The sequence below is a fragment of the Hemitrygon akajei genome, chromosome 8, assembly GCF_048418815.1.
Source record: "Hemitrygon akajei chromosome 8, sHemAka1.3, whole genome shotgun sequence".
Lineage (NCBI taxonomy): Eukaryota > Metazoa > Chordata > Chondrichthyes > Myliobatiformes > Dasyatidae > Hemitrygon > Hemitrygon akajei.
In genome coordinates, this window is record NC_133131.1 from 67,606,894 (window position 1) to 67,619,176 (window position 12,283).

General features: G+C 44.6%; 1 long non-coding RNA gene across 2 annotated transcripts in view; it reads right to left on the reverse strand.

Annotated features, from left to right (window-relative positions):
• LOC140731421 (uncharacterized) overlaps window positions 1–12,283 on the reverse strand; it is a 137,709-nt gene that overhangs the window by 41,794 nt on the left and 83,632 nt on the right. For both annotated transcript variants that reach the window (XR_012099815.1, XR_012099816.1), the window contains exon 2: window positions 6,703–6,850. This is a non-coding gene — a long non-coding RNA (uncharacterized lncRNA). The remainder of the gene's footprint in view (window positions 1–6,702; window positions 6,851–12,283) is intronic.

Genomic DNA, 12,283 nt, shown 5'->3' on the forward strand with positions numbered 1-12,283 from the left:
AGTGCATTAGAGAACAGGTGATGGCAGTAGTGATGGCAATAGTGTGTTAGAGAATAGGTGATGGCAGTAGTGATGGCAATAGTGTGTTAGAGAACAGGTGATGGCAGTAGTGATGGCAATAGTGCGTTAGAGAACAGGTGATGGCAGTAGTGATGGCAATAGTGCGTTAGAGAACAGGTGATGGCAGTAGTGATGGCAATAGTGCATTAGAGAATAGGTGATGGCAGTAGTGATGGCAATAGTGTGTTAGAGAACAGGTGATGGCAGTAGTGATGGCAATAGTGCATTAGAGAATAGGTGATGGCAGTAGTGATGGCAATAGTGCATTAGAGAACAGGTGATGGCAGTAGTGATGGCAATAGTGTGTTAGAGAATAGGTGATGGCAGTAGTGATGGCAATAGTGTGTTAGAGAATAGGTGATGGCAGTAGTGATGGCAATAGTGCATTAGAGAACAGGTGATGGCAGTAGTGATGGCAATAGTGTGTTAGAGAACAGGTGATGGCAGTAGTGATGGCAATAGTGCATTAGAGAATAGGTGATGGCAGTAGTGATGGCAATAGTGCATTAGAGAACAGGTGATGGCAGTAGTGATGGCAATAGTGCATTAGAGAACAGGTGATGGCAGTAGTGATGGCAATAGTGCATTAGAGAACAGGTGATGGCAGTAGTGATGGCAATAGTGCATTAGAGAACAGGTGATGGCAGTAGTGATGGCAATAGTGTGTTAGAGAACAGGTGATGGCAGTAGTGATGGCAATAGTGCATTAGAGAATAGGTGATGGCAGTAGTGATGGCAATAGTGCATTAGAGAACAGGTGATGGCAGTAGTGATGGCAATAGTGCATTAGAGAATAGGTGATGGCAGTAGTGATGGCAATAGTGCATTAGAGAACAGGTGATGGCAGTAGTGATGGCAATAGTGTGTTAGAGAACAGGTGATGGCAGTAGTGATGGCAATAGTGCATTAGAGAACAGGTGATGGCAGTAGTGATGGCAATAGTGCATTAGAGAACAGGTGATGGCAGTAGTGATGGCAATAGTGTGTTAGAGAACAGGTGATGGCAGTAGTGATGGCAATAGTGCATTAGAGAATAGGTGATGGCAGTAGTGATGGCAATAGTGCATTAGAGAACAGGTGATGGCAGTAGTGATGGCAATAGTGTGTTAGAGAACAGGTGATGGCAGTAGTGATGGCAATAGTGCATTAGAGAACAGGTGATGGCAGTAGTGATGGCAATAGTGCGTTAGAGAACAGGTGATGGCAGTAGTGATGGCAATAGTGTGTTAGAGAACAGGTGATGGCAGTAGTGATGGCAATAGTGCATTAGAGAATAGGTGATGGCAGTAGTGATGGCAATAGTGCATTAGAGAACAGGTGATGGCAGTAGTGATGGCAATAGTGCATTAGAGAACAGGTGATGGCAGTAGTGATGGCAATAGTGCATTAGAGAACAGGTGATGGCAGTAGTGATGGCAATAGTGCATTAGAGAATAGGTGATGGCAGTAGTGATGGCAATAGTGCATTAGAGAATAGATGATGGCAGTAGTGATGACAATAGTGCATTAGAGAACAGGTGATGGCAGTAGTGATGGCAGTAGTGATGGCAATAGTGCATTAGAGAACAGGTGATGGCAGTAGTGATGGCAATAGTGTGTTAGAGAATAGGTGATGGCAGTAGTGATGGCAATAGTGCATTAGAGAATAGGTGATGGCAGTAGTGATGACAATAGTGCATTAGAGAACAGGTGATGGCAGTAGTGATGGCAATAGTGCATTAGAGAACAGGTGATGGCAGTAGTGATGGCAATAGTGTGTTAGAGAATAGGTGATGGCAGCAGTGATGGCAATAGTGCGTTAGAGAACAGGTGATGGCAGTAGTGATGGCAATAGTGTGTTAGAGAATAGGTAATGGCAGTAGTGATGGCAATAGTGCATTAGAGAACAGGTGATGGCAGTAGTGATGGCAATAGTGTGTTAGAGAATAGGTGATGGCAGCAGTGATGGCAATAGTGCGTTAGAGAACAGGTGATGGCAGTAGTGATGGCAATAGTGCATTAGAGAACAGGTGATGGCAGTAGTGATGGCAATAGTGTGTTAGAGAATAGGTGATGGCAGCAGTGATGGCAATAGTGCATTAGAGAACAGGTGATGGCAGTAGTGATGGCAATAGTGCATTAGAGAATAGGTGATGGCAGTAGTGATGGCAATAGTGCGTTAGAGAACAGGTGATGGCAGTAGTGATGGCAATAGTGCGTTAGAGAACAGGTGATGGCAGTAGTGATGGCAATAGTGCATTAGAGAACAGGTGATGGCAGTAGTGATGGCAATAGTGCATTAGAGAACAGGTGATGGCAGTAGTGATGGCAATAGTGCGTTAGAGAACAGGTGATGGCAGTAGTGATGGCAATAGTGCATTAGAGAATAGGTGATGGCAGTAGTGATGGCAATAGTGCATTAGAGAACAGGTGATGGCAGTAGTGATGGCAATAGTGTGTTAGAGAATAGGTGATGGCAGCAGTGATGGCAATAGTGCATTAGAGAACAGGTGATGGCAGTAGTGATGGCAATAGTGCATTAGAGAATAGGTGATGGCAGTAGTGATGGCAATAGTGCGTTAGAGAACAGGTGATGGCAGTAGTGATGGCAATAGTGTGTTAGAGAATAGGTAATGGCAGTAGTGATGGCAATAGTGCGTTAGAGAACAGGTGATGGCAGTGGTGATGGCAATAGTGTGTTAGAGAATAGGTAATGGCAGTAGTGATGGCAATAGTGCGTTAGAGAACAGGTGATGGCAGTAGTGATGACAATAGTGCATTAGAGAATAGGTGATGGCAGTAGTGATGGCAATAGTGTGTTAGAGAATAGGTGATGGCAGTAGTGATGGCAATAGTGCATTAGAGAACAGGTGATGGCAGTAGTGATGGCAATAGTGCATTAGAGAACAGGTGATGGCAGTAGTGATGGCAATAGTGCATTAGAGAATAGGTGATGGCAGTAGTGATGGCAATAGTGTGTTAGAGAATAGGTGATGGCAGTAGTGATGGCAATAGTGTGTTAGAGAATAGGTGATGGCAGTAGTGATGGCAATAGTGCATTAGAGAACAGGTGATGGCAGTAGTGATGGCAATAGTGCATTAGAGAACAGGTGATGGCAGTAGTGATGGCAATAGTGCATTAGAGAATAGGTGATGGCAGTAGTGATGACAATAGTGCATTAGAGAACAGGTGATGGCAGTAGTGATGGCAATAGTGTGTTAGAGAATAGGTGATGGCAGTAGTGATGGCAATAGTGCGTTAGAGAACAGGTGATGGCAATAGTGTGTTAGAGAACAGGTGATGGCAGTAGTGATGGCAATAGTGCGTTAGAGAATAGGTGATGGCAGTAGTGATGGCAATAGTGCGTTAGAGAATAGGTGATGGCAGTAGTGATGGCAATAGTGCATTAGAGAATAGGTGATGGCAGTAGTGATGGCAATAGTGCATTAGAGAATAGGTGATGGCAGTAGTGATGACAATAGTGCATTAGAGAACAGGTGATGGCAGTAGTGATGGCAATAGTGTGTTAGAGAATAGGTGATGGCAGTAGTGATGGCAATAGTGCATTAGAGAATAGGTGATGGCAGTAGTGATGACAATAGTGCATTAGAGAACAGGTGATGGCAGTAGTGATGGCAATAGTGTGTTAGAGAATAGGTGATGGCAGTAGTGATGGCAATAGTGCGTTAGAGAACAGGTGATGGCAGTAGTGATGGCAATAGTGCATTAGAGAATAGGTGATGGCAGTAGTGATGACAATAGTGCATTAGAGAATAGGTGATGGCAGTAGTGATGACAATAGTGCATTAGAGAACAGGTGATGGCAGTAGTGATGGCAATAGTGTGTTAGAGAATAGGTGATGGCAGTAGTGATGGCAATAGTGCGTTAGAGAACAGGTGATGGCAGTAGTGATGGCAATAGTGCATTAGAGAATAGGTGATGGCAGTAGTGATGACAATAGTGCATTAGAGAACAGGTGATGGCAGTAGTGATGGCAATAGTGTGTTAGAGAATAGGTGATGGCAGTAGTGATGGCAATAGTGCGTTAGAGAACAGGTGATGGCAGTAGTGATGGCAATAGTGCATTAGAGAACAGGTGATGGCAGTAGTGATGGCAATAGTGCGTTAGAGAATAGGTGATGGCAGTAGTGATGGCAATAGTGCGTTAGAGAATAGGTGATGGCAGTAGTGATGGCAATAGTGCATTAGAGAACAGGTGATGGCAGTAGTGATGGCAATAGTGCATTAGAGAATAGGTGATGGCAGTAGTGATGGCAATAGTGCATTAGAGAACAGGTGATGGCAGTAGTGATGGCAATAGTGTGTTAGAGAACAGGTGATGGCAGTAGTGATGGCAATAGTGCATTAGAGAATAGGTGATGGCAGTAGTGATGGCAATAGTGCATTAGAGAACAGGTGATGGCAGTAGTGATGGCAATAGTGCATTAGAGAACAGGTGATGGCAGTAGTGATGGCAATAGTGCATTAGAGAACAGGTGATGGCAGTAGTGATGGCAATAGTGCGTTAGAGAATAGGTGCAAAAGTAGGATTGCACACAAAAGGGCGTTTTGGTATCATCAAATGCTCTGCTCGTGCCTGCTGACCACTCAAACGTGGAATTTGGGGCACTGCCTTTAAGGCCTTTATACAAGGAGAGCACAAGTTCAGCAGCTCGCGGAAGGAAGCAGTGACAGAAATTCACCATACCTAAAACCTCATGCACTGGGGAAAGTCCATAACAACAACGACTTTTGACGGCAGGGTTGTCGCACCTTCTGTGGCAATGTGGTGGCCAAGTCAATAGTAAATGACCTGAACTGACACTTGGAGGGGTTAATAATCAGCGCGTGCTGGCTTAAGTGCTCGAAAGGTGTGTGGAGATGGGATACGTGTTCGGTTCTGGATGTGCTGCTGACAAGAATGTTGTCCAGGTAAACAAAAAGCAAATCTAAATCTTTTAACACAGAGTCCATTAATCACTGGAAAGTCTGTGCTGCAGCCCAAACAGTCTACACAGCAACTCAAATAGGCCAAACAGGGTTATAACAATGGTTTTGGGGGTGTCTTCAGTGCACACAGGCACCCGATGTTACCCCCGACTGTCCACTTTAGAAAAACATACCTTTCTGGCTAAACGTGCCAAAATGTCTTGAATACGTGGGACTGGGTGGCAACCACCATTGGGCTTAGGGCCATGTGGAGGGGTGAAGTCCAGGGCTATTTGACTTGTACTCCCATGTTAGCAAACTCTGCCCAGATGCTGGCCAGCTTCTCTGAGCCTAGTCTACGCAGGCGGGCGCAGACCGGTGAGCCAGTTGTGGAAATGTGGTGCTTGACCCCATACTTAGACCCGGCACTGTCTGGTTCAGGGCCGCAAGTGTGAGTCTGCTGACTGGGTTTATTGAGACAAGGAGAGGAGGACGAACGATACAACTCTGCCCGGCTGAGTTTAGCAAGCCCCCTATGGCTCTGTAAACTTGATTAAGCATTTGTTGCATAAAGATTTCTTTAAAAATAAAGGCAACACACACACAAAAAGCTGGAGGAACTCAGCAGGCCAGGCAGCATCTATGGACAGGATAAACAACGACATTTTGAGCCGAGTCCTGAAGAAGGGATCTCTGCCCGAAATGTTGACTGTTTAATCCTTTGCAAAGATGCCGCCTGGCCTGCAGAGTCCCTCCAGCTTCTGTGTGTGTTACCTTGGATTTACAGCATCTGCAGATTTTCCCCTGCTCTAAGAAGAAAACGAGGATGGTGATTGCCCAGAAGAGATAACATATGGTCCATTAGTTCTAAAGGCTAAGAGTCACCCAGGCCGAGCAAGGGGAGCAAATGTTTCATGCAATTAGACCGAGACAGTCCAGGAGTCTGTAATTGGTGAGTTTTCAAAGTGACATTTTTATCACGTACAGTCATGTCTTCTAGTAGTCCCACCACACTGCTACTTGGCAGTATGACGTTGCAGGAAAGTTTGGTATTGTCCACAGTGATTTCTTGCAGTGCGAGCTGGGCAAACCATGCGATAACATGCTGCCCTCAAAACTCAGCAGCTTCAGAGCGACTGCGTTGGTCAATATATCATCGAGTGATTAGAATCATTCAAGAGCGTCAGGATCACTGATGTAGGATTTTGTGAATAAAACATGCGAGCGTAGTTTTATGTGCTGAACAAAAGCCACAGCCTTTTACTTCCATCACAAACAAACCAAAAGCAGTCACCTTACACTGACGTCATTACATCAGACACCGACTCTTAAAGTGAACACAACAATTCAGTGAGGGTGTTTGTAAATCATTAAGAACAATATGTGTCATCTGCCACCCCATTACATTACCCTATAGAAGTGTGCCTAGTGCCCTTTTTAGGTTAGGGGCTTCTATGAACCAGTTCAAAATCTTCATTTGCAGTTTTATATGGCCCCTCCATTCTATATAGCCCCTCCCAGCAGCATACTGTCTCACCTTTCTCTCATCTGGCCTTGGCTTAACCATAACCACAAACATTCTTACATTACTGGAGACATTGACCCTCATCCTTCACATCCTGACTGCAGCCACACTCACCATCCTCCAAAACCTTTCCACTGCCCTTCAGCTAGTTGGTAATTCATTCACTCTGGCCCACATTCAACTCCTTACTCATTGCTGTGGAATTACCTGCAATGGCTCCTCCAAGGATCATGTAAACACAGTGTCAATTTCCATCTATTCACAGACCTCAGCCAGATCTGTCCAGCAGCACACCTTCTATCATCACCACGGTTACCAAATGGATGGATGAGCAGAAAGTTTCTCCAAGAGAGTACTAGGAAAGACAGAAAGGAAAGAATTAGACCACATGACTTCAGGTCACCTGAAGTTCTTTACAACCAACTGAACGATCTTGGGGCATAGACCCTGTTGTAGCAGTGGAAATGTGACACCTATTTTACACACTATAGCTTCTCACAAACATTGACCTGATGCTCTGTTTTTGTACCATTAATTAGGGTGACACTGCAACAGAGAGAACTTCCTGCCCCTCTTTAACAATTGTGCCATGGCATTTTTTGACTCCAGCTCAAGATATATGAGGCCCTGTCCAGGAGGATGCACACTAACTGCGCTGCTTTTCCTGGAGTAGTGCAGAGAAGTCATTGCCCTACAGTCTAACTATGACCATGGAGTCAACAAAACTTCCAGACAGGATGACAAACTGAGACCCACACAAAAGGTTCCCTCACAGATTCAGCTCCCTCTGACTCACCAGCCTGCCCAGTTGAAACATCGATTAGATTGTTGTAATTTAAGTCAAAGAGCACTACAGGCCCTTTAGCCCATCTAATCCATGCTGAACCATTAATCTGCCTACTCTCATCGCCCTACACCTGGACCATAGCCTTCTAAACACCACCCATCCAGGCACCTATCCAAATTCTTCTTCAATGCTGAAATTGACCCTGCATCCACCACGTGAGCTGGCAGCTCGATCCACACTCTCACTGCCCTCTGAGTGAAGAGGTTCCCCGTTGTGTTCCCCTGAATCATTTTAACCAAAGCAGATGAGCTTAGAGCGTAGATCAGCACTTGGAGCTATGAAGTTCTGGCCATTACAGAGACTTAGATGGCTCAGGGGCAGGAATGGTTACTTCAAGTGCCGGGTTTTAGATGTTTCAGAAAAGACAGGGAGGGAGGCAGAAGAGGTTGTGGGGGGTGGTGGCACTGTTGATCAGAGATAGTGTCACAGCTGCAGAAAAGGAGGAAGTCATGGAGGGGTTGTCTACAGAGTCTCTGTGGGTGGAAGTTAGAAACAGGAAGGGGTCAATAACTCTACTGGGTGTTTTTTATAGACCAGCCAATAGTAACAGGGACATTGAGGAGCAGATAAGGAGACAGATTCTGGAATGGTGCAGCAATAACAGGGTTGTCGTGATGGGGGATTTTAATTTCCCTAATATTGATTGGCATCTCTCTAGAGTGAGGGGTTTAGATGGGGTGGAGTTTGTTAGGTGTGTTCAGGAAGGTTTCTTGACACAATATGTGGATAAGCCTACAAGAGGAGAGACTGTACTTGATCTGGTATTGGGAAATGAACCTGGGCAGGTGTCAGATCTCTCAGTGGGAGAGCGTTTTGGAGATAGTGATCACAATTCTATCTCCTTTATCATAGCATTGGAGAGGGATAGGAACAGACAAGTTATGAAAGCATTTAATTGGAGTAAAGGGAAATATGAGGCTATCAGACAGGAACTTGGAAGCATATATTGGGAACAGATGTTCTCAGGGAAATGTATGGAAGAAATGTGGCAAATATTCAGGGGATATTTGCATGGAGTTCAGCATAGGTACGTTCCAATGAGACAGGGAAAGGATGGTAGGGTACAGGAACCATGGTGTACAAAGGCTGTTGTAAATCTAGTCAAGAAGAAAAGAAGAGCTTACAAAAGATTCAAAAAACTAGGTAATGATAGAGATCGAGAAGTTTATAAGACCGACAGGAAGGAGCTTAAGAATGAAATTAGGAGAGCCAGAAGGCCTTGGTGGACAAGATTAAGGAAAACCCCAAGGCATTCTACAAGTATATGAAGAGTAAGAGGACAAAACATGAGAGAATAGGACCAATCAAGTGTGACAGTGGAAAAGTGTATATGGAACAGAAGGAGATAGCAGAGGTAATTAATGAATACTTTTCTTCAATATTCACTACGGAAAATGATCTTGGCGATTGTAGGGATGACTTGCAGCAGACTGAAAAGCTTGAGCATGTAGATATTAAGGAAGAGGAAAAGTATCAAGTTGGAAAGTCACTGGGACCGGACGGGATGTACCCCAGGCTAGTGTGGGAAGTGAGGCAAGAGATTGCTGAGCCTCTGGCAATGATCTTTACATCATCAGTGGGGACGGGAGAAGTTCCAGAGGATTGAAGGGTTGCAAATGTTTTCCCTTATTCAAGAAAGGGAGTAGAGATAGCCCAGGAAATTATAGACCTGCGAGTCTTACTTCAGTAGTTGGTAAGTTGATGGAGAAGAGGCAGGATTTATGAACATTTGGAGAGGCATTATATGATTAGGAATAGTCAGCATGGCTTTGTCAAAGGCAGGTCAGGCCTTACGAGCCTGATTGAATTTTTTGAGGATGTGACAAAACACATTGATGAAGGCAGAGCCGTAGATGTAGTGTATATGGATTTCAGCAAGGCATTTGATAAGGTACCCCATGCAAGGCTTATTGCAAAAATAAGGAGGCATGGGGTCCAAGGGGACATTGCTTTGTGGATCCAGAACTAGCCTGCACACAGAAGGCAAAGAGTGGTTGTAGATGGGTCATATTCTGCATGATAAGGATATTTTAAATATCTCCAGCAGGGCCCCTGCAATTTCTATAGTAGTCTCCCACAGTGTCCAAAAGAACACCTTGCTAGGCCCTGATGATTTATCCTCCCTAATTTGCTTCCACACAGCAAGTACCTCCTCCTCTGTAATCTGTATAGGGTCCACCAGGAGGGCTAAAAGAAGATGTCAGCTTGCTCTAGCAGACAAGGTGAAGGAGAATACTATGGGCTTCTACAGATATATTAAGAGCAAAATGATAGCAAGCAACAAAATAGTTCCTCTGGAGGACCAGAGTTGTAATCAAAAGAGATGCTGGAGATCTTAAATGGATTTATTGCAGCTACATTTACTTGGGAGACAGACATAGAATCTACAGATGTGAAGTTTAGCAGCAGTGAGGTCACATACCTGCACAACCATATAACCATATAACAATCACAGCATGGAAACAGGCCATTCTGGCCCTCCTAGTCCGTGCTGAACTCTTAATCTCACCTAGTCCCACCTACCCGCACTCAGCCCATAACCCTCCACTCCTTTCCTGTCCATATACCTATCCAACAATGTGGTAAACTGGATCAGCAAAGTTGTGGATGACACCAAGGTTGGAGGTGTGGTGGACAGCAAGGAAGGTTATCAAAGCTCGCAGTAGGACCTGGATGAGTTAGAAAAAAAGGGATGAAAAATGGCAGATAAAATTTAATGTAGACGAGTGTTGAGGTGTTGCACTTTGGGAGGTCTGACCAGGGTAAATCTTACACAGAAGAGCAGTAGGACAAAGGGATCTGAGAATACAGGTCCATAATTCATTGAAAGTGGTGTCACAGGTAGAAGGGGTCGTAAAGAAAGATTTTGGCACATTGGCGTAGATATATCAATTTATTAAGTACAGGAGTTGGGATGTCGTATAAGACACTAGCGAGGCTTAATTTGGAGTATTGTGTGCAGGTTTGACCACCTACCTATAGGAAAGATATAAATAATATTGAAATAGTGCAGAGAAAATTTACAAGGATGTTGACAAGACTGGAAGACCTGAGTTCTAGGGAAAGGTTGAATAGGTTAGGACTTTATTCCTTAGTGTGTAACAGAATGAAGAGAGATTTGATAGAGGTATACAAAATTGTGAGGAGTATAGATAGGATATATGCAAGCAGACATTTTCCACTGAGGTTGCATGAGACTTGAACTAGAGGTCATGGGTTAAGGGTGAAAGGTGAAATGTTTAAAGGGAACATGAGGGAAACTGCTTCACAGAGGATGGCGAAAGTCCGGAATGAGCTGCCAGCACAAATGGTGGATGTAGGGTGGATTTCAACATTTAAGAGAAATTTGGATAGGTACATGGATGGTATCTCTCATCTTCCATCACTCCAAGTAGAAAAGGCTGTGTTCACTCAACCTATTCTCATAAGGCATGCTCCCCAATCCAGGCAACAGAGGTCTGGGTGCAAGTCGATACAACTAAGCAGATTAATGGTTCAGCATAGACTAGATGGGCTGATGGGCCTGCCTCTATGCTGTAGTGTTCTATAATTCTATGACTCTATAACAGAATTTGACAAGCAACCAATCCGGACATCAAAATGTGAGAAGAGGGGATTTCACTCACATCCACTGCTCGAGTAGAAAAAGGCAACGGAGGGTCACAGCAGCGTATTTGAGCTTTGAAGCATAGAAAACCTACAACACAGTACAGGCCCTTCAGCCACAAAGCTGTGATGAACATTTCCTTACTCTAGAACTACCTAGGCTTACCCATAGCCCTCTATTTTTTTAAGCTCTGTGTAACTATCCAGGAATCTCTTAAAAGACCCTATCGTATCCGCCTCCACCATCACTGCCAGCAGCCCATTCCATGCACTGACCACTCTCTGCGTAAAAAACTTACCCCGGACATCTCCTCTGTATCTACTTCCAAGCTATGCCCTCTCGTGTTAGCCATTTCAGCCCTGGGAAAAAGCCTCTGACTAGCCAACAATCAATGCCTCTCATCATCTTATACACCTCTATCAGGTCACCTCTCATCCTCCGTCACTCCAAGGAGAAAAGGCCGTGTTCACTCAACCTATTCTCATAAGGCATGCTCCCCAATCCAGGCAACATCCTTGTAAATCTCCTCTGCACCCTTTCTATGGTTTCCACGTCCTTCCTGTAGTGAGGCAACTAGAACTGAGCACAGTACTCCAAGTGGGGTCTGACCAGGGTCCTATATAACTGCAACATTACCTCTCGGCTCTTAAACTCAATCCCACGATTGATGAAGGCCAATGCTCCATATGCCTGCATAACCATAGAGTCAACCTGTGTAGCAGCTTTGAGTGTCCTATGGACTCAGACCCCAAGATCCCTCTGATCCTCCACAATACCAACAGTCTTACCATTAATACTATATTCTGCCATCATATTTGACCTACTAAAATGAATCACCTTACACTTATCTGGGCTGAACTCCATCTGGCAATTCTCAGCCAGGTTTTGCATCCTATCAATGTCCCTCTGTAACCTCTGACAGCCCACCACACTATCCACAACACCTCCAACCTTTGTGTCATCAGCAAACTTACTAACCCATCACTCCACTTCCTCATCCAGGTCATTCATAAAAATCACGAAGAGAAGGGGGTCCCAGAACAGATCCCTGAGGCACACCACTGGTCACCAATCTCCATGCAGAATATGACCCATCTACAACCACTCTTTGCCTTCTGTGGGCAAGCCAGTTCTGGATCCACAAAGCAATGTCCTGTTGGATCACATGCCTCCTTACTTTCTCAATAAGCCTTGCATGGGGTACCTTATCAAATGCCTTGCTGAAATCCATATACACTACATCTACAATTCTGTCTTCATCAATGTGTTTAATTACATCCTCAAAAAATTCAATCAGGTTCATAACGGATGACCTGCCTTTGATAAAGCCATGA